Genomic DNA, 20916 nt, shown 5'->3' with positions numbered 1-20916 from the left:
TCTTTCGTTTTCTCCTTTGCCTTTCACCTCAGTCTAAACTATAAGGAGGGAAAACAGCCCCACCCATCAGCAGAAAATTGGATTAAATACTTAATCCAATGGCCTTGCTGAGCAAGTGGGCTTACTGCAGTCCATGGGGTTGCAAAGAGTCTGACACAACTGAGCGACTGACCTGAACTGAATTGAGTGTGGCCTTGCCCACCAGAACAAGACCCAGTTTCCCCACAGCCATTCTCTCCCATCAGGAAGCTTGCACAGACCTCGTATCCTATCCATCAGAGGGCAGACAGAATGAAAACTGCAATCACAGAAAACTAACCAAACTGATTGCAATGGATCACACCCTTGCCTAACTCAATGAACTGTGAGCCATGCTGTGTAGAGCCACCAAAGATGGGCAGGTCATGGTGGAGAGTTCTGACAAAATATGTCCACTGGAGAAGGCAATGGCAAACCACTTCAGCATTTTGCTAAACCACTCTTTTGCAACCAACATTTTGCAACCACTCTTCCCTTGAGAACCCCATGAACAGAAGAGACTAGCACAGTCATAACTCTTCAAAAGTCTGACCTCAAGCGAAGGAGAGCAGGAGAGAAACTTGCATGGAAGTGTTCTAGAAATGTGGTACAGTCTAATGAGGATTCAATGAAGCCATCAGTGAACTGACACTGGTAGAAGCCTGGTGGTTCCATGAATAAGTTTACCTTAGTATTCCCCTCTAAACTCCATCACTGGCAGGAGCGGCCCATGGGAAGAGTGGCCTTGAACAAAGGTACCTTTGCATTTCAAAGCTTCACAGTTGAGACCCTTGATCCTTTACAGATATACTATTCAGTTCAGGGTCTAGGAAGTACATTCTCATGGCCACTTTACTGAGTTTCAAAAAAATCTCTGAATATTATAAAGTAACATCCCTTTTATTTTTAGCATTTCACAGAAAAATAATACAACTAATCACCTTTTATTGAGCACTCGTGTGTACCAATCAGTATGCTAAACGCCTCATATATTTTTTCTTTTATATTCCTTGGAGCAACTCCATGAGGTTAAAGGCCTCCCCCAATAATACAAAATTAGTAAGGCGTAATGCCAGGATTCAGCACAGGCATTTCAACTCCTGATCGCCATTTTGCAATTTCTAATTATAATACCGACTTTGGTATTAGGTAACATTGTCTTGAGAATTAAGGGAAATAATTCTGTTAAAGCCCTCAACCTGGTGCCTGTCCAGGTATTAAGAGACCAAAGCATGTTACTGTTACTGGATAGTTGAGGCAGGACTTAGATCCAACCCTGACTGAAGCCAGCATCAGCACTCTTAGCCACTCCATCAGTGTAAATTCACTATTTCAATCAGATAGTATTGGGGGCACCTGAAAAGGCATTGAAAACAAAAAAGGAAACGTTCTTTCGAAAAGTAGTATCAGTCACACAGATAGAATTCAATGATAGGAGATACTAGAAATGTGAGGTATGCCTTCTTTGGTTCCCCAGGGAAGAAAGCCACATAGGTGTGGCCTGTTTATTGCTTATTCTTAAATGGAAACATGTAAAGCTTATGAGACTGCCAATGGGAAAAGGATGAGACAACTTACTCTCTACATTCTTTCAAAGGAAAGCAGAAAGGAAACAAAAACATTTGCAAAAGAAGGCATCTGGATTTCTGCTTATGATCAAGATGGAGCAATAGAGACAAGATTTACCCTCCCACCAGAAACAACCATGAAACCTGAAAACAATATGAAACCATGGCTTTTAGACGTTGGATTCTGACAACATAGGACAGTGCTCGCTAAGAGAGGAGAAACACACAAGATGAGTCCTGTGAGTGCCCCAGACTACTACCTAGAAAGCATGAACGTAGGTGGAGCCTCACGGTCAACATGAGATGTGGAGATGGAGTTGGACGGAGGTAGGCTGGAGAAACCAAGGCAGCTGGAACTCAGAGCAGAATGCTGAAGGCAGGGAGCTATACAGAGAGAGAACTCCAGTAATCTACATATAGTCACCATCAAGTCCTCAGCTTAGTAATGGTCGGGGCATGCCTGCGAGGAAAATGCTGGGGGATGGGGGAAAGCCACCTACAAGGAGCAAGAGGAGCAAATATTGAATTGCATGCAGGACTGAGAATAGTTCAGTTTTCTAGAGGCCCAAGGAGAAAAATCTCATAATTCATGGGGCCTTGAGTTGAGCACTCAGGAATTTATTGCCTCAGTTAGTAAGTAAGAGTTAGTCGCTCAGTCATGAGACTCTGCGACCCCATTGACTGCAACCCACCAGGATCCTCTGTCCATGAGATTTTCCAGGCAAGGATACTGGAGTGGGCTGCTATTTCCTTCTCCAGGGCATCTTCCCAACCCAGGGATCAAACCCGGGTCTCCTGCACTGCAGGCAGACGCTTTACCGACTGAGCTACAAGGGAAGCCAAAGACTGCTCTCGTCTCACTTAACAAATCTTGAAAGCAAGACTTGAAAAGATCAGATGAAGTGAATACATGTATTTAGCCACCATCTAGATCAATATATCAAAATTTTCCAGGACCCCAGATGAATCCTTGGTGTCACCTCTCAATAATTATCTCTTTCCTGAAACTAACACCATAAATTTTGCCCGTTTTTTTAACCTCATATAGGTGAGCTGTACGGTATACAATCTTGTATTTGGCTTCTTTACCTGTATGCTATTTTTGCAAAATTTGTCCCTGTTATTAGGAATAGCTGTAATGTACGTATTTCATTCAGTTCAGTTCAGTTCAGTCACTCGATCGTGTCTGACTCTTTGCAACCCCATGGACTGCAGCACACCAAGCTTCCCTGTCCATTACCAACTCCCGGAGTTTACTCAAACTCATGTCCACTGAATCGGTGATGCCATCCAACCATCTCATCCTCTGTCGTCCTTCTCCTCCTGCCCTCAATCTTTCTAAGCATCAGGGTCTTTTCAAATGAGTCAGTTCTTTGCATCAAGTGGCCAAAGTACTGGAGTTTAAACTTCAATGTCAGTCCTTCCAATGAATATTCAGGACTGATTTCCTTTAGAATGGACTGGTTGAATCTTCTTGCAGTCCAAGGCACTCTCAAGAGTCTTCCCAACACCACAGTTCAAAAGCATCAATTCTTCGGCACTCAGCTTTCTTTATAGTCCAACTCTCACATCCATACATGACTACTGGAAAAACTGTAGCTTAGACTAGACAGACCTTTGTTGGCAAAGTAATGTCTCTGCCTTTTAATATGGTGTCTAGGTTGGTCATAACTTTTCTTCCAAGGAGCAAGTGTCTTTTAATTTCATGGTTGCAGTTGCCATCTGCAGTGATTTTGGAGCCCCCAAAAATAAAGTCTGACACTGTTTCCATTGTTTCCCCATCTATTGCCATGTATTAATTTTACTGTTGGTGGGCATGTGGGTTGTTTCTACCTGAGGGCTATTATGAGTAAAGTTACCATGAAAAAATGTGTAAAGTTTTCTGGTGAATGAATACACACATTTGTATTGAGTATACAACTAAGAGTAGAATTGCTAGGTCAAAGGGAATGCAAATGTTCAGCATTAGTAGATACTGCCTAACAATTTTCCAAAATGGTTGTTTAATGCACATTCCTACTAGTGATGCCTAAGAGTTCCAACTGCTTCACATCTATCGAAACACTTGGCACTATTTTTAAAGTTTTATCCATTCTGGTAGTGTTGTAATGATATTTCATTGTGATTTTAAGTTGCATTTTCATGATGTTAATCCCATTTCATAAATATATTCACCACTTCAAAGTCCTATTATAAAGTATTATTTTAGTTTTTTGTTATTTTCTATTGAATTGTCTGGATTTTTCTTAAGAAGTCCTAAGAAGATTTTTTTTCAAGTATGTATTCTGGGCGTATGTCTTTGTTTTTTTTGTTTTGTTTTTTTTTTCCCCTCATCCTGTGGCTTGCCTTTCAATCTCTTAATTAAGTTTGGTTTTGGTCAGTCAACTTTAAGGAGATAGAATTTATGCACCATTAGTGGCACAGATTTTAAGTGTGCAGTCCTATGATTTTCGACAGTGTATACACATGTGTAATGCCAATCACAGTCTAGAACATTTCCAGCATGTCAGAAAAGTCCTGCGTGCTCTTTTACCTTACCCTCCTCCTCTCTTCCAGGCAACACTGATCAGATTTCTATTATCATAGCTTAATTTTGTCTGATCTTAAGCTTTATATAAAGAAACCAGAAACTAGATTCAATGATGTTATTGTGTGTGTGAGTAACTCATTCACTTTATTGCTGAGTATACATTTGTATGGCTGAAACACAATTTACACAATCTTTTAAACATTGTGATGTTTTTCCATTTCAATGACAACTAATAGTAATTTTTTCACCTTTTCAAGTGTCTTTTTGTCATCCTCATATTTTCTTTTCTGTAGTATCTTTTCAAGTCTTGTCCATTGTCTATTGATTATTTATACTTTTATTGTTGATGTCTAAGAGTTCTTTTTGTTTTCTGGGTATAAGAGCAAGAGAGAGAGAGAATATTTGATTCCAGTTTTGCCTGTGGTTCGCCTTTTAATTTTTTTTAATTGGTATATTATTCTGAAGTTCAATCTATCAGTTTTTCTTTTTATGATTAGCATTTTTTGATTCTCATCTTAGAAATCTATGCCAATAGCAAAATCATGAAGTTGTTTTCTCCTCTATCTCTTCTGGAAGTTTTATCATAGCTTTTACACTGAGTTTTATTTTCCATCTTGAATAGATTTTTGTGGATGGCATGAGGTAGAGATCAAGGTTAATTTTTCCCCCGTGTGTGTGTGTGTTAGTCACTCAGTTGTGTCCAGCTCTTTGTGAACCTGTGGACTGTAGCCCATGGGGGCTCCTCTGTCCATGGGATTCTCCAGACAAGAATACTGGAGTGGGTTGCCATTCCCTTCTCCAGGGAATCTTCCTGACCCAGGGATAGAATCCCGGTCTCCTGCATTGCAGGCAGATTCTTTATAGTCTGAGCCACCAGGGAAACCCTTTTTCCCCATATAGATATCCAACATTTCCACACCAATTATTGAAATTATTTCCCCTTTGATTTGGCTTGGCATTTTGTCAAGAATTGATTACCATATAACGGTGGAACAATTTCTAGGCTATTCTCTCCTTCAGTTCTTTTGGTCTATCCTTACACTGATATTATACTATTTCAATTATGGTAGCTTTAAAGTGCATTTTAAAATCAGGCATGTAAACTCAACTATGTTTTTCTTCTTTTTCAGAACTGTTTGGCTATTCTTGGTCCTTTACAGTCCATAAGAATTAAAAAAAAAATGTTTAAAGCATTCTGAAATTTTATTCTGAATAGTGTTAAGTCTATAGATCATTTATGGGGATAAGTGATATCTTAATCTTGAATCTTACAATACATGAACATAACATATTTCATATTTACTTAAATATATTTCAGTATTTCATTGCAATGTTTTGTAGTTTACAATATACCAGTTCAATAAAGCAAAAAAATAAACAAAAGGAATGAAAAATGGATAGACTTAAGATGTTATGTTAACAGTTAACATGCCTTTTATGTAGAGGCGACCTTCCCTGGTGGTTCAGATGGTAAAGAGTTTGCCTGCAATGCAAGAGGCCCAGGTTCAATCCCTGGGTCAGGAAGAAGGTCCCCTGAAAAAGGAAATGGCAACCCACTCCAGTATTCTTGCCTGGGAAATGCTACGGACAGAGAGCAGCCTGGCAGGCTACAGTCCATAGGGTCGCACAGAGTCGGACATGACTGAGCGATTTCACTTCCTTTCTTTTTATATAGAGAAACGTAAGAAAAAAATTTTAACTTACCAGAATTAGTGAATAAATTCAGGACTTCCCTGGTGGCTCAGTGGTAAAATACCTGCCTGCCAATGCAGGAGACACAGGTTCAATCCCTGGTCCAGGAGGATCTCACATTCCATGGAGCAACTAAGCCCATGTGCCACAACTATTGAGCCTGTGCTCTAGGGCCTGGGAGCCACAACTACTGAAGCCCTCGCGCCCTAGAGCCCGTGCTCTGCCACAAGAGAAGCCACTGCAATGAGAAGCCCACACACCGCAACTAGAGAGTAGCCCTCACTCATCACAACTAGAGAAGAGCCTGAGCTGCGACGAAGACACAGCACAGCCAAAAACAAATAAATAAATAAAACTTGTAATAAATAAATTTAGTGAGGTCACAGAATACAGGATCAATATCCAAAAATCGATTGTCTTATACACATTTTGTCAAATTTATTCTCCCTGTATTATGATATTTGATGGTATTATAAATGGTATTATATTTTAATTTATTTTTCAGTTTGTTGCTACGATAGAGACAATCAGCTCTGTGCTTTTACACCTACTATTGGTGTTGGTGGTGGTGTAGTCGCTAAGTTGTGTCTGATTCTTGTGACCCCATGGACTGCAGCCTGCCAGGCTCCTCTGTCCATGGGATTCTCCAAGCAAGAATATTAGAGTGGGTTTCCATTTCCTTCTCCAGGGATCTTTCCAACCCAGGAATTGAACTCAGGCCTCCTGCACTGCAGGCAGATTCACCTACTGTTATCTCACCCTCAGTGGCTTTACCCTCAAGGTGGTCCTTTATCTGTTCTTCGCTGACTCAGTTCAGTTCAGTTCAGTTGCTCAGTCATGCCCAACTCTTTGCGACCCCATGGACTGCAGCACACCAGGCTTCCCTATCCACTGCTGACTAATAATCTTTAAGTAATTTACCCTTTACCATGCTAAAACAAAACTTGAACTTTCACAGTTTATGAAAAAATATTAGCATTGTAAAGATAATTTTTAAAATGTAAACTACAAATTACTAGTTACAGTGAAATATATGTTAAACTTAATGAATTTTCTGCTAAGTGGCAAAATGTTTCCAAGTATTTCAATTAAGAAAAATGAAATATAAAATTAAATATATTTTGATGGAGCAGTATAAATGCCCTTCAAGGAGCCATCAAAAATAAAGAAAACATAAATAATGTAATTTGACATGCCTCTTTGATTTGATCCTGGCTTCTGGATAACGCTTCTTCCTTTCTGTAGGTCTAGCTCTTCTCATTCTTCTAATTAAATGAAGAGATGAGTCTTGAGGGCTTAGCACTATCTCTACCCCTGGTGAGTGCTCAAAAAATGCCACCTATTATTCATTATATAAATAATTTCTAGAAATCAAGACTTCTGGTAAGGCAGAACCATGGATAAGCTAGAGGTATTAAGCAATCAGTTTGAAACATGAGAAATAGAAAACCCTTTAGGAGTATTCACTAAAAATACAAATCCAATCATTTGTAGCCATCCTAACTCAAAAATGTTGAAGTCTTTTGTTTCTTTTTAATAGAATTTTTAAACGGCTAAAGGAAAGGTACTTGTGTTACAGTCAGATATTTAATCTAAATCCTTTCATTTCCTTGATCTGTTGTATAGAAATTAAACTCATTGTCATATTGAAATATTTGAATAATGTTTATAAACTATGAACATAATGTTTATAAACATAATAAAACAAGAGCTATTTTGAAACAGCTTATTATTGATACATGAACACCAGGTGCTAGGTATGAAAAAAAAAAAACACTGGAGGCAAGGGCTTAAAAGAATAATAACTAGTTGACTTCATATCAGACATGTACTGTTGGGTAACAAATTACTGTAAATCACAGCAGCTCATCATAGCAATAAACATTTATTATCTCACAGTTTCTGTAGGTCAGGACTTTGGGAGCAGTTAGTTGGGGTTCTGGCAGACGATTTCTCTTGAAGCTGCAGCCCAGATATTTTTCAGGGTCATAGTCATGTTTAAAGGCTTGGATGGGGGTTAAGATCCTTTCCAAGATGGTTCACTCACTTACTACTATTCCTTGACAAGAAACTTCACATGTGCCAATTCTGGAATTCTCCATGGACGGCTTGAGTATCCTCATGACACAGCATTTAGGGGGCTACTTCCCCCAAAGGTGAGCCATACAAGAGAGCAGGATAGAAGCCACATTGTTTTTATAATCTAGCCTCAGAAGTCACACACGCTTATTTCACAACATCCTGTGAGTTGCACAACACCCTCCTAATCAAAGTGGGAGAAGACTACAAAAGAACATGAACATGAAGAGTTGAGGATCATTAGGTATCATCTTCGAGGCTGGCAACCATGAACCTTAATTAAAATCTAATGCTGTACTAGTTTGCATTCCCGCAGATGTAAAGAACAGACTTTTGGACTCTGTGGGAGAAGGCGAGGGTGGGATGATTTGAGAGAATAGCAGTGAAACATGTATATTACCATATGTGAAACAGATTGCCAGTCCAGGTTCGATGCATGAGGCAGGGTGCTCAGGACCGGTGCACTGGGACGACCCTGAGGGATGGGATGGGGAGGAAGGTGGGAGGGGGTTTCAGGATGGGGGACACATGTACACCCATGGCTGATTCATGTGAATATACGGCAAAAACCACTACAATATTGTAAAGTAATTAGCCTCCAATTAAAATACATAAATTAATTTACCAAAAAATATCTAATGCTAATGAAGTACTACATGAAAAAAACATCAGTTTAATTATGTTACATTCAACAAGTATTTTTTAACTTTTAATCTGTATGTATTTCTAAAACATATATACTTCATCTTGTTTTCACCTTTATTTTTAAAAATGCATGCTGTAGATAATCTCTTGGCACTTGGTATTTTCCACTTGATATTACATTTGTGGTATTTATCCTGTTGTAAGCATTGCAGCATTTTATTAGTTAAGAATGCTGTATAATATTCTATTGTGTGGTTATACAATAGTTCTTTAATCCACTCTCCTATTGAGCACTGGGGCTCTTTCCAGGCTTTTGCTGTTGTGAACAATACTGCCAGGAATTTTCTTACAGGGAATTCTTACCTGGCTCATCATACATGGGCAAGAGTTTCTCTTGGCAGATGACAACACCCTTATGGCAGAAAGTGAAGAAGAACTAAAGAGCCTTTTGATGAAAGTGAAACAGGAGAGTGAAAAAGTTGGCTTAAAGCTCAACATTCAGAAAACTAAGATCATGGCGTCTGGTCCCATCACTTCATGGCAAATAGATGGGGAAACAGTGGAAACAATGTCAGACTTTATTTTTTGGGGAGTTCCAAAATCACTGCAGATGGTGATTGCAGCCATGAAATTAAAAGACGCTTACTCCTTGGAAGGAAAGTTATGACCAACTTAGATAGCATATTAAAAAGCAGAGACATTACTTTGCCAACAAAGGTCCATCTAGTCAAGGCTAGGGTTTTTCCAGTAGTCATGTATGGATGTGAGAGTTGGACGGTGAAGAAAGCTGAGTGCCGCAGAATTGATGCTTTTGAATTGTGGTGTTGGAGAAGACTCTTGAGAGTCCCTTGGACTGCAAGGAGATCCAACCAGTCCATCCTAAAGGAGATCAATTCTGCGTGTTCACTGAAGGACTGATGTTGAAGCTGAAACTCCAATACTTTGGCCACCTCATGGTGGCTGACTCATTGGAAAAGACCAAGAGCTGACTCATTGGAAAAGACCCTAATCTGGGAAGGATTGGGGGCAAGAGGAGAAGGGGACAACAGAAGATGAGATGGCTGGATGTCACCACCGACTTGATGGACATGGGTTTGGGTAGACTCCGGGAGTTGGTGATGGACAGGGAGGTCTGGCGTGCTGCGGTTCATGGGGTTGCAAAGAGTCGGACATGACTGAGCGACTGAACTGAGACTGAGAAACTGATATTCCTGAGGGTAAAATGGCCAGGTTACCTGATATATCTATTCATTCAGCATTAATAGGTAATGCCAGTCTATTTTCCAAAGTGATAACATCTGTATATATGCCCACTAGTAACACATAAAACATTCAACAGCTATTCAAGACTTTTTTTTTTTTTAGTTAGAAATTGCTATGACCTTAATATTTTCCTTAAAAACAAGTGAGAAATACAGCCCTGTCTTGGAGAAGAGCACAATCTAAGTGAGAAGAAAAATCATAAAACAATTAGAGAGCAATTCTAAGATGTTATTAATATATAAATGTCATGATAACTCCTTACAGGGCAACAGTAAAACTCAAAATGTTTTTTTAATTTTAAACTCTTTTTTTTAATTTACTTTTTTGGTCTTGCCACCTTGAGGCATGTGGGATCTTAGTGCACTGACCAGGGATCAAACTCATGCCTCCTGCAGTGGAAGCAAGCATGGACTCTTAAACCCTGTACCACCAGAGGACTCCCTCCAACATTTTTCTTGAATGTACCCCAAAATGATGCCACAAGAAATTGTGGCATGCAGTAGTCCCTCTTACACTTCCTTCCCAACCCTTCTTATCAAGGCTGGGAACATGGTACAAATTCCAAATTTCTTTTGAAGTTTGATATTTCATTGTAATTTTTTGCCATCACTCCAAAAATATAACCATTTTGCTCCAATATAAAGTAATGTTTTTATCACTGATCTTTGAGCACAATTGATAATCCAAAATTATGTGACATATTTATTTTGTGTTAATCTGTTCCTACTAACATATTCATAAGTATGTGTACTTCCATTTAATAAGCACTATTTAATGGTGGGTGTGTCTTGGATTTTCTTGTGTGATCTCAATATCCATTTTAGGAATAAAATAATTTCCCATTGAAAATGCTTTCAAACTGTCTCAAAAGACTTCTTTTCATATCACACATTTCTTTTGAAAAACACTTTCATAATGTAGAAATGTCATATTTACTTTGAAGGGACAGGTTAAGTGTGTTTGTTTGTCAAAAGTCTGCTAAATAGCATGATTCTAACTGCCATTTATCTTTACAGGAAAACTCAGTGAATCTTCATTGTTTGTTTTATGTGTGCCAACTTTTAATACATCTTTTAATTACTTTGGCAAAAATTAAGCCAGGAACTTCTGTGGTATTAATTTGTATATTGTTCATGGTCATATTCAGTCTTGTACGACTCCTTGTGACCCCATAGACTGTAGCCCTTCAGGCTCCTCTGTCCATAGGATTTTCCAGGCAAGAATACTGGAGTGGGTTGCCATTTTCTTCTCCAGGGGATCTTTCCAACCCAGGAATCAAACCCAAGTCTCCTGCATTGGCAGGCGGGTCCTTTACCACTGAGCCACCAAGAAAGCCCACTACATATGAGTAAAGCTGAGTTTATATTTTTTTTAGTTTTTGGCAAAATAACTAAATAAAACTGGACTCTCTAATATTTTCTTAATTTACCTCTAGTTTGGAGCCCAGTGGTCTGGTGAATAATTAATATTATGCCTGTTTTTCTGCTTTCTTTTCTTCTCTTTCTCTCAAACAGGCTACACCACAGTATTAAGAAAGGGAAGAAGGGGATGGCAATTTCTATATTTTTTGGGGGGGTTTTCACTGAAAGTAGCAAAATAAAATACAATATTGTGCTCACAATTCTGTAAATGTACTGTTGAAATTCATTTTTAGTTTCATTTTTTATTTAGTCTTTAGTGACCTCAATTCAGTTCAGTTCAGGCCTCCCTGTCCATCACCAACTCCCGGAGTTTACCCAAACTCATGTCCATTGAGTTGGTGATGCCATCCAACCATCTCATCCTCTGTCATCCCCTTCTCCTTCTGCCCTCAATCTTTCCCAGCATCAGGGTCTTTTCAAATGAGTCAATTCTTTGCATCAGGTGGCCAAAGTATTGGAGTTTCAGCTTCAACATCAATCCTTCCAATGAACACCCAGGGCTGATGTCCTTTAGGATGGACTGGTTGCATCTCCCTGCAGTCCAAGGGACTCTCAAGAGTCTTCTCCAACACCACAGTTCAAAGCATCAATTCTTCAGCGCTCAGTTTTCTTTATAGTCCAACTTTCACATCCATACATGACCACTGGAAAAACCCTAGCCTTAACTAGATGGACCCTTGTTGGCAAAGTAATGTCTCTGCTTTTTAATATGCTGTCTAGGTTGGTCATAACTTTGAGCAACCAATCATTCCAATTTTGCAGGGACTGAGAGGGTTCCTGGCGTTTGGGATAGTCAGTGGTAGACAGTCAGGAAAAGTCCTGGGTAAACTGGGTTGAGGGGGTTCCTCTCACTGATGACTGTCTAGCTAGCTCTTAAATGACATAGTACTTTGGTACTTCTTTTTGCCCGGTGGCTTTTGTATTTTCTTACATGAAAGCTCAGAGGAAATGGGGAGTAGGCAGTGCAAAGATGAGGAATGTCAGGTAGTTTTTAGTTTTCTAAATGATTTTGGTAAGAAACAAGCCACAAATCTTTCCTGAAATACTGCTTCTATATTCTGAGTAGTCATTTCTAATAGCCCTAAGGTAACTGGTATGACTCTGAACGTTACTTTTTATAAGGAATTGTCCTCATGAAAAAAAAAAATTTGTATAACATAAATAAAATTGGATGTTTTTTTAAAGTGATCTGGAAAATTATGAATCTTCCCTTCAAAATGTGAACAGTCATTTAATTAAATGCTTAAATAATGCTTATAATTGGCATAATAATTTAGAGCAAATTTATATTGGAGTCATTTTTATACACTACATATTTTGCAGCAAATTGAAGTTCTTTATATAATTAATGTTATGGTATATTTTAATTGGAATTGGAGCATTAAATTGCATATTTTAAAGAGGGCTGTAGAAATTTTACTTACAGCTTTTCTTTTATGATGTTTTTAATCAGAGCTATGAGTCATTTCAAGTTGAATTAGCAATAGAACCCCCAATTATATCATTAGACCTATGACAAAGTACTGTTTTTAAAGGATAAAGTTTCTGAAAATACACTGCAAATAAAGCAGGAATGTTTTTATTTTATAACGTGATATTTCAAAAGGCAAAGTCTACATTATCCTTTTATATATATATATATATATATGTAAAATCAGCATGTGTGTGTGAGAATGTGTGCACACATCAGAAGGTGAAGAGAAAAAAAATGAATCCTGGCCACTAAGCAACAGAAGCCTGCTCTCTGGCTCAGTGCTGTGGAGCTTCACTGTGCACACGAGTCACCTGGGGAGCTCGTGGAAGTGCAGGTTCTGATTTGGGGATTGGTCTGGGTAGTTGCCAAGTTTTGTCTTTCCAGCCAACTCTCAGATGACACTGATGCTCCCAGCTGCTGTTGTAGTAATTGAAGCAGCAAGTTCTAATAATCTTAGTTTTACCCTGCTGTATATTCTTTTTTATAAATATTTATTTGTTTATTTGGCTGTGTTGGGTCTTAGTTGCATCACGCAAGATCTTTTGCTGCAGTGCACAAACTCTCTTAGTTGTAACGCGCAGACTCAGTAGTGGCTGTGCACTGGACTAGTTGCTCCACTGGCTTGTGGGATCTTAGTTCCCCAGCAAGGGATGGAACCCACATCCCCTGCATTGTAAGGCAGGTTTTTGACCACTGGACCACCAGGATGTCCCTTTACTGTACATTTTTAGTAGCATCTTTCCCTACCCAAATCATCTTATTTCCTTTTTATTTGCAGAGGGTCCATGAGGGCAGGTATCTTTTCAGTCTTCCTCACTCCTGTATCTCCAGCATCTACAACATGATAAGCTATTACTTCTAAAGATTTATTAGTTAAACACTCTATTTGCACATGGTGTGTGTGCTGTCACTCAGTCGTGTCCGACTCTTTGCAACCCCATGGACTGTAGCCCACCAGGCTCCTCTGTCCACGGGATTTCCCAGGCAAGAACACTGGAATGGGTTGCCATGTCCTTCTCCAGGAGATCTTCCCAACCCAGGGATCAAACTTGTGTCTCCTGCATTGGCAGATGGATTCTTTACCACTTGAGCGACCGGGGAAACCCAATTGCACAAAGACAAGGCATATATGCCGTATAGATTATCAGATACACACCCTGAATATATCAGGCAGGGGATTGGTGTTTAAAAGCATGTCTCGTATCTGCAATCCCTGGCTGTGTGACACCAGCAAGTGATGTAAGGTCTCCTGCTTCGATGTCCTCATCCATAAGGCAGGAGTAGCAATAACCATACTCACAGTACTGTCATGAGGATTGAATATGTTGCTACCTGCAACATGCTGAAGAAGGTGCCTGGCACATAATAAACATAATATAAATGTGAGCTCTTGAGCTACAATATATTACCACCGATAAGTATTTTTATCTATAAAACCCAGCAGCTTCCTGAAGGCAGCAGACATGTCCTGTGTTCTATCAGAAAGGGGTCTAGATGAGTGATTTTAAACTGTGCTTCTCAGAAAGTTACCTCTGAGGGGAAAGTGGCAGGAAAGGTGGGCAGAACACAGCAATCACCCCTCTATCACCACCACCCCTCAAACTAAGCAACACCACCATCTCTTTCACTACTGACATTTCAAAGAGAAGTGTTGCTTTAAAAAAAAAAAAAAACTTGAGAACTAAAGTATAAGATAGTGTCCAAAGCTTTATTCTGTGTTATAATCTTATCGATCTTTAAAAAGTAAGTCATTAAAATAGCACGGCTGCGCTTCTCTGGTGGCTCAGTGGTAAAGAATTCACCTGCCAATGCAGGAGACACGGGTTCGATCCCTAATCCAGGAAGATCCCACATGCTGTGGAGCAACTTAATCTGTGCACCACAATTATAGAGCCTGTGTTCGACAGCCCTGGAGCCACAGCTGCTGAGCCCACGACCCTAGAACCCATGCACTGCAACAAGAGAAACTACAGAAGTGAGAAGCCCACACACCGCAACTAGAGTAGCCCTCGCGGCAACAAAGACCCAGCACAGCCAAAATCAATTTTTTTTCAAAGTAAGGAAATCTGAATAAAGTATTAAGTTAAAAAAAAAAAAAGCACAACTTATAACCCATAGCAGTTTTCAAGTATGTGCTCAGTTATGTCTGACTCCTTGCGACCCCATGGACTGTAGCCCACAAGGTTCCTCTGATTGGATTTCCCAGGCAAGAATACTGGAGTGGGTTGCCATTCCCTTCTCCCAACTTAGGGATTGAACGTGTGTCTCCTGTGTCCCATGCACTGGCAGGCTGCTTCCTTACCACTGCGCCACCTGGGAAGTTTTCAGGTAGATGTGCAATATATATCAATATTATCATATATTATGTTTTGGTTATATTATTATGTATGTAATGTATTGATGATATATTGATGGAGGCTCAGTAAGTTAAGGCTCAGGAGGGTGGAGATCATGGTTGCTGGCTTGAGATGGGTTGAGAAGTGAGGAAATAAGACCGGAGTGGCCCCTGCTGTTTAGAGACAAGTATCTGAGGGAAGTAAATAGCATCTGAAGAGGATTCAAGATCAAAGGAGGATTCTAATGGATGCTGGACAGATGTGGGCTTTGATTTTGTTTTTTAGCCCTGTGTAGTTACTTCAGCAAATATTTATTTTCCTGTTCAATTATGAGCTTCTACTTTTCCTTTAGACCAGAGTCTCAGCTCTGACTGCTCATTAGAATTACCTGGGGAAATTCCAAACAATGCCTATTCTTCCACTGCGAAAACACATACTTCAGAGGACAGTCCAGGGATGGCATGGTGGGTTTTGTTGCTGTTGTCAACTCAAAGCTCCTTAAGGCAATCCTAACTTTTGGATTGTTTCACACTTTGTTGGAAAACTGTTTTAGACGTTTAAGCTTTGTTTCAAATCAAAATGTCTAGGATTTACATCAATAAGTTTTTGACTTGTTAAAATGTATTCAGTTTACCTCTTAAATAGTTGTTGTTAACAGTTTTGTGTCTGTTTGTGCTGTGCTTGGACTCTCAATTTTGTCTGACTCTTTGTGATCCCATGGAATGTAGCCCACCAGGCTCCTCTGTCCATGGGATTTTCCAGACAAGAATATTGGAGTGGATTGCCATGCCCTCCTCCAAGGATCTTCCCAACACAGGGATTGAAACCAGGTCTCCTGCATTGCAGGCAGATTCTTTACCATCTGTGCTATCAGGGAAGCCCAACGTGTTTGAATGTGATGTATATTACATTGTGTGGTGAGAATATTTAAAGAACAGATGTTATCATGAAATCCCAAGGAAGACATAATTTGATTAATGAAAATTTACTTTAATGAAAGTATATACTTGCCTTTGGGACAAAGTATAGGTATATATGCCTGCCCAGGTGGCACTGCCAATGCAGGAGATATGTAGAGAAGGAAATGGCAACCCACTCCAGTATCCTTGCCTGAGAAAGCCCATGGACAGAGGAACCTGATGGGCTACAGTCCCTGGGGTAGCAAAGAGTCGGACATGATTTCGTACTGAGCACTAGCACTATAACTATATGTAACGTGCATTTCATTAATCAGGTTATCCAAATACAAAACCTGGAAACCAGAGGTTGAACAGAAGAATAGTTTTCTATGGCTCCCTCATACTAGAGTCTGCATAGCCTCCTTTGGAAATGCAGACATCGGCAGGAGAGTGGTTATGAGGTGTGGACCAATCTGGCTTAAATGCCTGCTCAATTCCTAAATAGCTACACGTGCTTTAAACTTCTATAAATAGATAGTTCAGCTCAGTTCAGTCGCTCAGTCATGTCCGACTCTTTGTGACCCCATGGACTGCAGCACACCAGGCTTCCCTGTCATCACCAACTCCTGGAGCTTGCTCAAATTCATGTCCACCTAGCCAGTGATGCCATCCAACCATCTCATCCTTTATCGTCCCCTTCTCCTCCTGCTTTCAATCTTTCCCAGCATCAGTTTCTTTTCTAACGAGTCAGTTCTTTGCATCAGGTGGCCAAAGTATTGGAGTTTCAGCTTCAGCATCAGTCCTTCCAATGAATATTCAGGACTCATTTCCTTTAGGATGGACTGATTGGAATGCCTTGCAGTCCAAGGGACTCTCAAGAGTCTTCTCCAACACCATAGTTCAAAATCATAAATTCTTCAGTGTTCAGCTTTCTTTATAGTCCAAGTCTCACATCCATACTTGACTACTGGAAAAACCAGAGCTTTGACTAGACGGACCATTGTAGGCAAAGCAATGTCTCTGCTTTTTAATATGTTGTCTAGGTTGGTCATAGCTTTTCTTCCAAGGAACAAGCGTCTTTTAATTTCATGGCTGCAATCACCATCTGCAGTGATTTTGGAGCCCCCCAAAATAAAGTCTCTTACTGTTTCCATTGTTAGAGATCATGACAGTTATGACATATACAAAATTGAGTATATTTTGGGACTTAGTTTTATAACCGTATCATTAGTGAAGTTGGAAGCATCCTTTTAATTCATTGACTTGCAGTAAAATGCAAACTCAGGCCATCCTACTCCACTGCATTTAACCAGTACCCAACCCTGCCTCAAGGCAAGTACAGAATTTCTTACTTGTTCATTCATGGAGCTGGTGTTCCACTGAACACTGCCTTTCCATTGAAAAACCTGTTTGCTACAGACAGACATAACTATGCCCAAGAAAATGTAATAGCATATTATTTTCATTTTCTTGATGTTTTTTCCAAAATAACAAAGATATAAATTTTAAAGAACATTACGCTCAAACATTCAATATCATTGATGTTATCACCTAGGTATAGTTATCTCAGTTACTAACTTCTAAAATTTCTGAATCATTGCTGAATTGAATTCTGTTTCCCCGCCCCGCTCCTCTGGTTTAAGCAATTCAAATTTGTGCTGAATTGGAGAACTAGTTTCCCAAGGCTTACCTGTCTTCTCAGCGTCTTTGTGTTCAAAGACTTAACAAGCACTTTCAGCTAACCTTTGATCACCTTAAAAACTCCAATTTATAGGTAGATTCTATACTTTGTGATGAAAATATTCTTTCCATGTCTCTCTCTCTCTCCTTCCTTCTGTCCTCCCCTCCCTGCCTCTCTCTCTCTCCTTTGTCTCCCATTTCTCCATGCACTAAAACAAGAAATATTAGTCACACCATCACCACTGACTTCAGTGAAACATGATCTTTCTCCAGTTTATAAGCTCCCTGACAGTTTTCCTCTAAGACTTCATCAGTGTTTCATATCTGAAAAATTCTGTACGTTCCTCTAGCCAAGTTTTGATCAGTATTTCAAACCCAGTTTTGAGAGAAAGACCCCTAATATATACCTCTTTCTATCATCAAGACTGCGTTACTATGGTTTAGCTTATGGTAGATCCTAATTCCTTAAAGCATATTTAACCAGTATGTATTAAAACTTCCCCTTCATGGATCACAGCCTTGTTGCGCTGAAAAGGCTTGAGTAACTCAATGAAGTTATGAGCCATGCTGTGCAGGGCCACCCAAGACAGACAGGTCATAGTGAAGAGTTCTGACAAAATGCAGTCCCCTGGAGGAGGGAATGGCAAACCACTCCAGTATTCTTGTGGTTTAAGCAAAGATATGACATACCTTCTCCATAATTACAATATTAAATTATAATATACGACATCGACATCATATGTTACAGTTAATCATTTGCAGCATTCTATGTTGTAGAAATCCAACATTTTATAAATCAGTTCTCATGAACTCTTCCAGAGCTAAATAGACAATTCCTAACAGACCACACAGAAGCTGAGTCTTCTACTTTGGCTACTAAGTTGCCAGAAGAAAGCTAGGGAATAATAAATCAAACTAACTTAAAACATCCTGGGCCTTCCATTCTGTTTATACCTAACGGTTAACATCTAATGATTACAATAATCTGACTAGATGTTTCCTATTCTTATCCCTATTTTACTCACTAAGAGACTTAGGTGACTTAACTTACTAGAGATCCCACGCCTAGTTAGGATGGAGCCAGGAGCCAGACTCTGGTCTGGCTTTACCCTATTCCTTACCCACTGGTCCACACTGCCTCCAGGCACTGTCTTCATTCATTGACTCAGTCATGTAGCACATATTTATTTGGTGCCTACCTCATAAGGCGGGCTTCCCGGTGTCTCAGCAGTTAAGAACCTGCCTGCAATGCAGAAGACTCAGGATCGATCCCTGGGTAGAGAAGATCTCCTAGAGAAGGAAATGGCAACAAACTCTCATATTCTTGCCTGGAGAATCCCATGGACAGAGGAGCCTGGTGAGCTACAGTCCATGGGGTCACAAAGAGTCTGACATAACTGAAGCGGCTGAGCATGCAAGCACCTCATAAGGCAGGGCCTCTACTTTGATGAGGCAGTCAAATAATTTGAAAGGAGTATGGTGTCGTGACAGGCATAGCCAAAGGAATTGACGAAAAATCACATAACCCATTCTGGAGGACATAAGAGAAGGTCTCCAGCGAGACATGATATCTAAGTGGGGTTTTAAACAAGCAGGAAAAAAAGAAGCTGTGAGCCAAGGATGAGCTTCCCAAGGCAGAGAGAATTACAGGGCAGAGAGCAGGAGGTGAAAAAGGAAAATAAAAAGTCTAAAGGCAATTCTTAAGTGGACGGGATAACCAGGACATGGAATAGAGGTGAACAGGTATGAGAGGGACAGGAGGCCCAGGCAGAGACCAGATCATGCTCCCAAGTCTGAGGATGTCCTTAAAAGATACTAAGCAATTAAGAGCAATTTTCTCTTCTAAAGTAGATTGTTCTGGCTTACATGTGTTAAAGGACTGAAAAGTGAGGACCAACGAAAACAGCTAGGAGGCCGATCTGGTCATTGGAGCAAAAGATTTTAATGGTCTGAACTGAACTGACTGTGGTGGAGGTAACAAGAAGTGGCAGATTATTACTTTGTGATGTAAAGCTAGAACGCACAGAAATAATGAACCACAAACACTAAATGTATGGTGAACAATATCTGTAGCACATACACACCATGAATATATTTAATTACTCAAAAGCATCTAAGAGAAGAGCAGTCAAGAAAAAAGGGATTGCATTTAAGAATGAAAAAAAAAAGAGGATAAATTCAGAGGGAATCATCAAGAATTCATCAAACTGTAGTTGCTGCAAATCATCGTATCCCAGAGGAAATCTCAAGGGATCAGTTTTTCCTACTAGGGATAAAGTAGAGGAAACCCTAACGAAAACAAACAAGAAAGGATTGCACAACTTGCTTCAATTAAAAAAGAGAGAGATGATTGATTTGAGGTTTATAACAGGCAAAATCACGTAGGCATAGCCTCCAGAAACTGAAGCGCAGGATAAACACGTGCCAGGAGGCTGCACCCAAATTCCAACTACTCCTATTACATAAATTTAATTTCACCTTCCATTGACTCATTTCAGAAGAAAACAGAATTCCTGAAACCAGTCACGAGTCCTAGGTTTGCCTCATGCTCCAGCATCCATGTCTCTTCATGCCTCTTCCCTCCTACACTTTTGGAATTGTATTTTATCTTGTTTAATTTATTTATTTAATTGCATTGAAGGATAATTGCTTTACAGAATTTTGTTGCTTTCTGCCAAATATCAACATGAATCAGCCATATACATTTGTTCCCTCCCTCTTGAACCTCCCTCCCATCTCCCTCCCTTCCCACCCCTTTGGTTGATACAGAGCCCCTCTTTGAGTTCCCTGAGTCAGACAGCAAATTCCCACTGGTATGTATTTTACCTATGGCAATGTAAGTTTCCGTGTTACTCTCTCCACACGTTTCACCCTCTTCTTCCTCCTCTCCCTCCCCTCCCACCATGTCCATAAGTCTGTTCTCTATGTCTGTTTCTCCGTGGCTGCCCTGCAAATAAATTCATCAGTAACATCTTTCTAGATTGGACTGTATTTTAAATGCTTAGTAAATTATGTTGATTTGAGATGTTCCACATTTGTGAATACCACTGCACAGCATCGCTTTATGTATAAATGGTCAGAACAGGACTAGCTCTTTTTTATCTTTTATAATATCTTCTTTATTACTATTATTATTGTTATTTTTGCTGAAGTATAGTTGTTTTACAATGTGGTGTTAGTTTCTTGCTGTACAGCAAAGTGAATCAGTGATACATATACATGTTCCCCCATTCTTTTAAGTTTCCTTCCCATTTAGGTCATCCCAGAGCACTGAGCAGAGCTCCCCGTGCTATACAGTAGGTTCTTATTAG

The 20916-nt window shown here is 39.7% G+C and overlaps 1 protein-coding gene across 1 annotated transcript in view; it reads right to left on the bottom strand.

The window, feature by feature from the left end:
- Positions 1–19539, bottom strand: part of BACH1 (BTB domain and CNC homolog 1) — a 122245-nt gene extending 102706 nt beyond the window's left edge. The window contains exons 1-2 of the mRNA XM_081557909.1: positions 19472–19539; positions 18805–18895 (exon numbers count right to left, since the gene is read on the bottom strand). The gene's annotated coding sequence lies outside the window, so the exon portion shown is untranslated. The remainder of the gene's footprint in view (positions 1–18804; positions 18896–19471) is intronic.
- Between the last annotated feature and the right edge of the window lie 1377 nt (positions 19540–20916).

This window comes from Giraffa tippelskirchi, chromosome 2 (assembly GCF_054371585.1).
Source record: "Giraffa tippelskirchi isolate mGirTip1 chromosome 2, T2T-mGirTip1v1.2.pri, whole genome shotgun sequence".
Lineage (NCBI taxonomy): Eukaryota > Metazoa > Chordata > Mammalia > Artiodactyla > Giraffidae > Giraffa > Giraffa tippelskirchi.
Note: the sequence above shows the minus strand (reverse complement) of the source record. Positions and strands in the feature narration are given on the sequence as shown.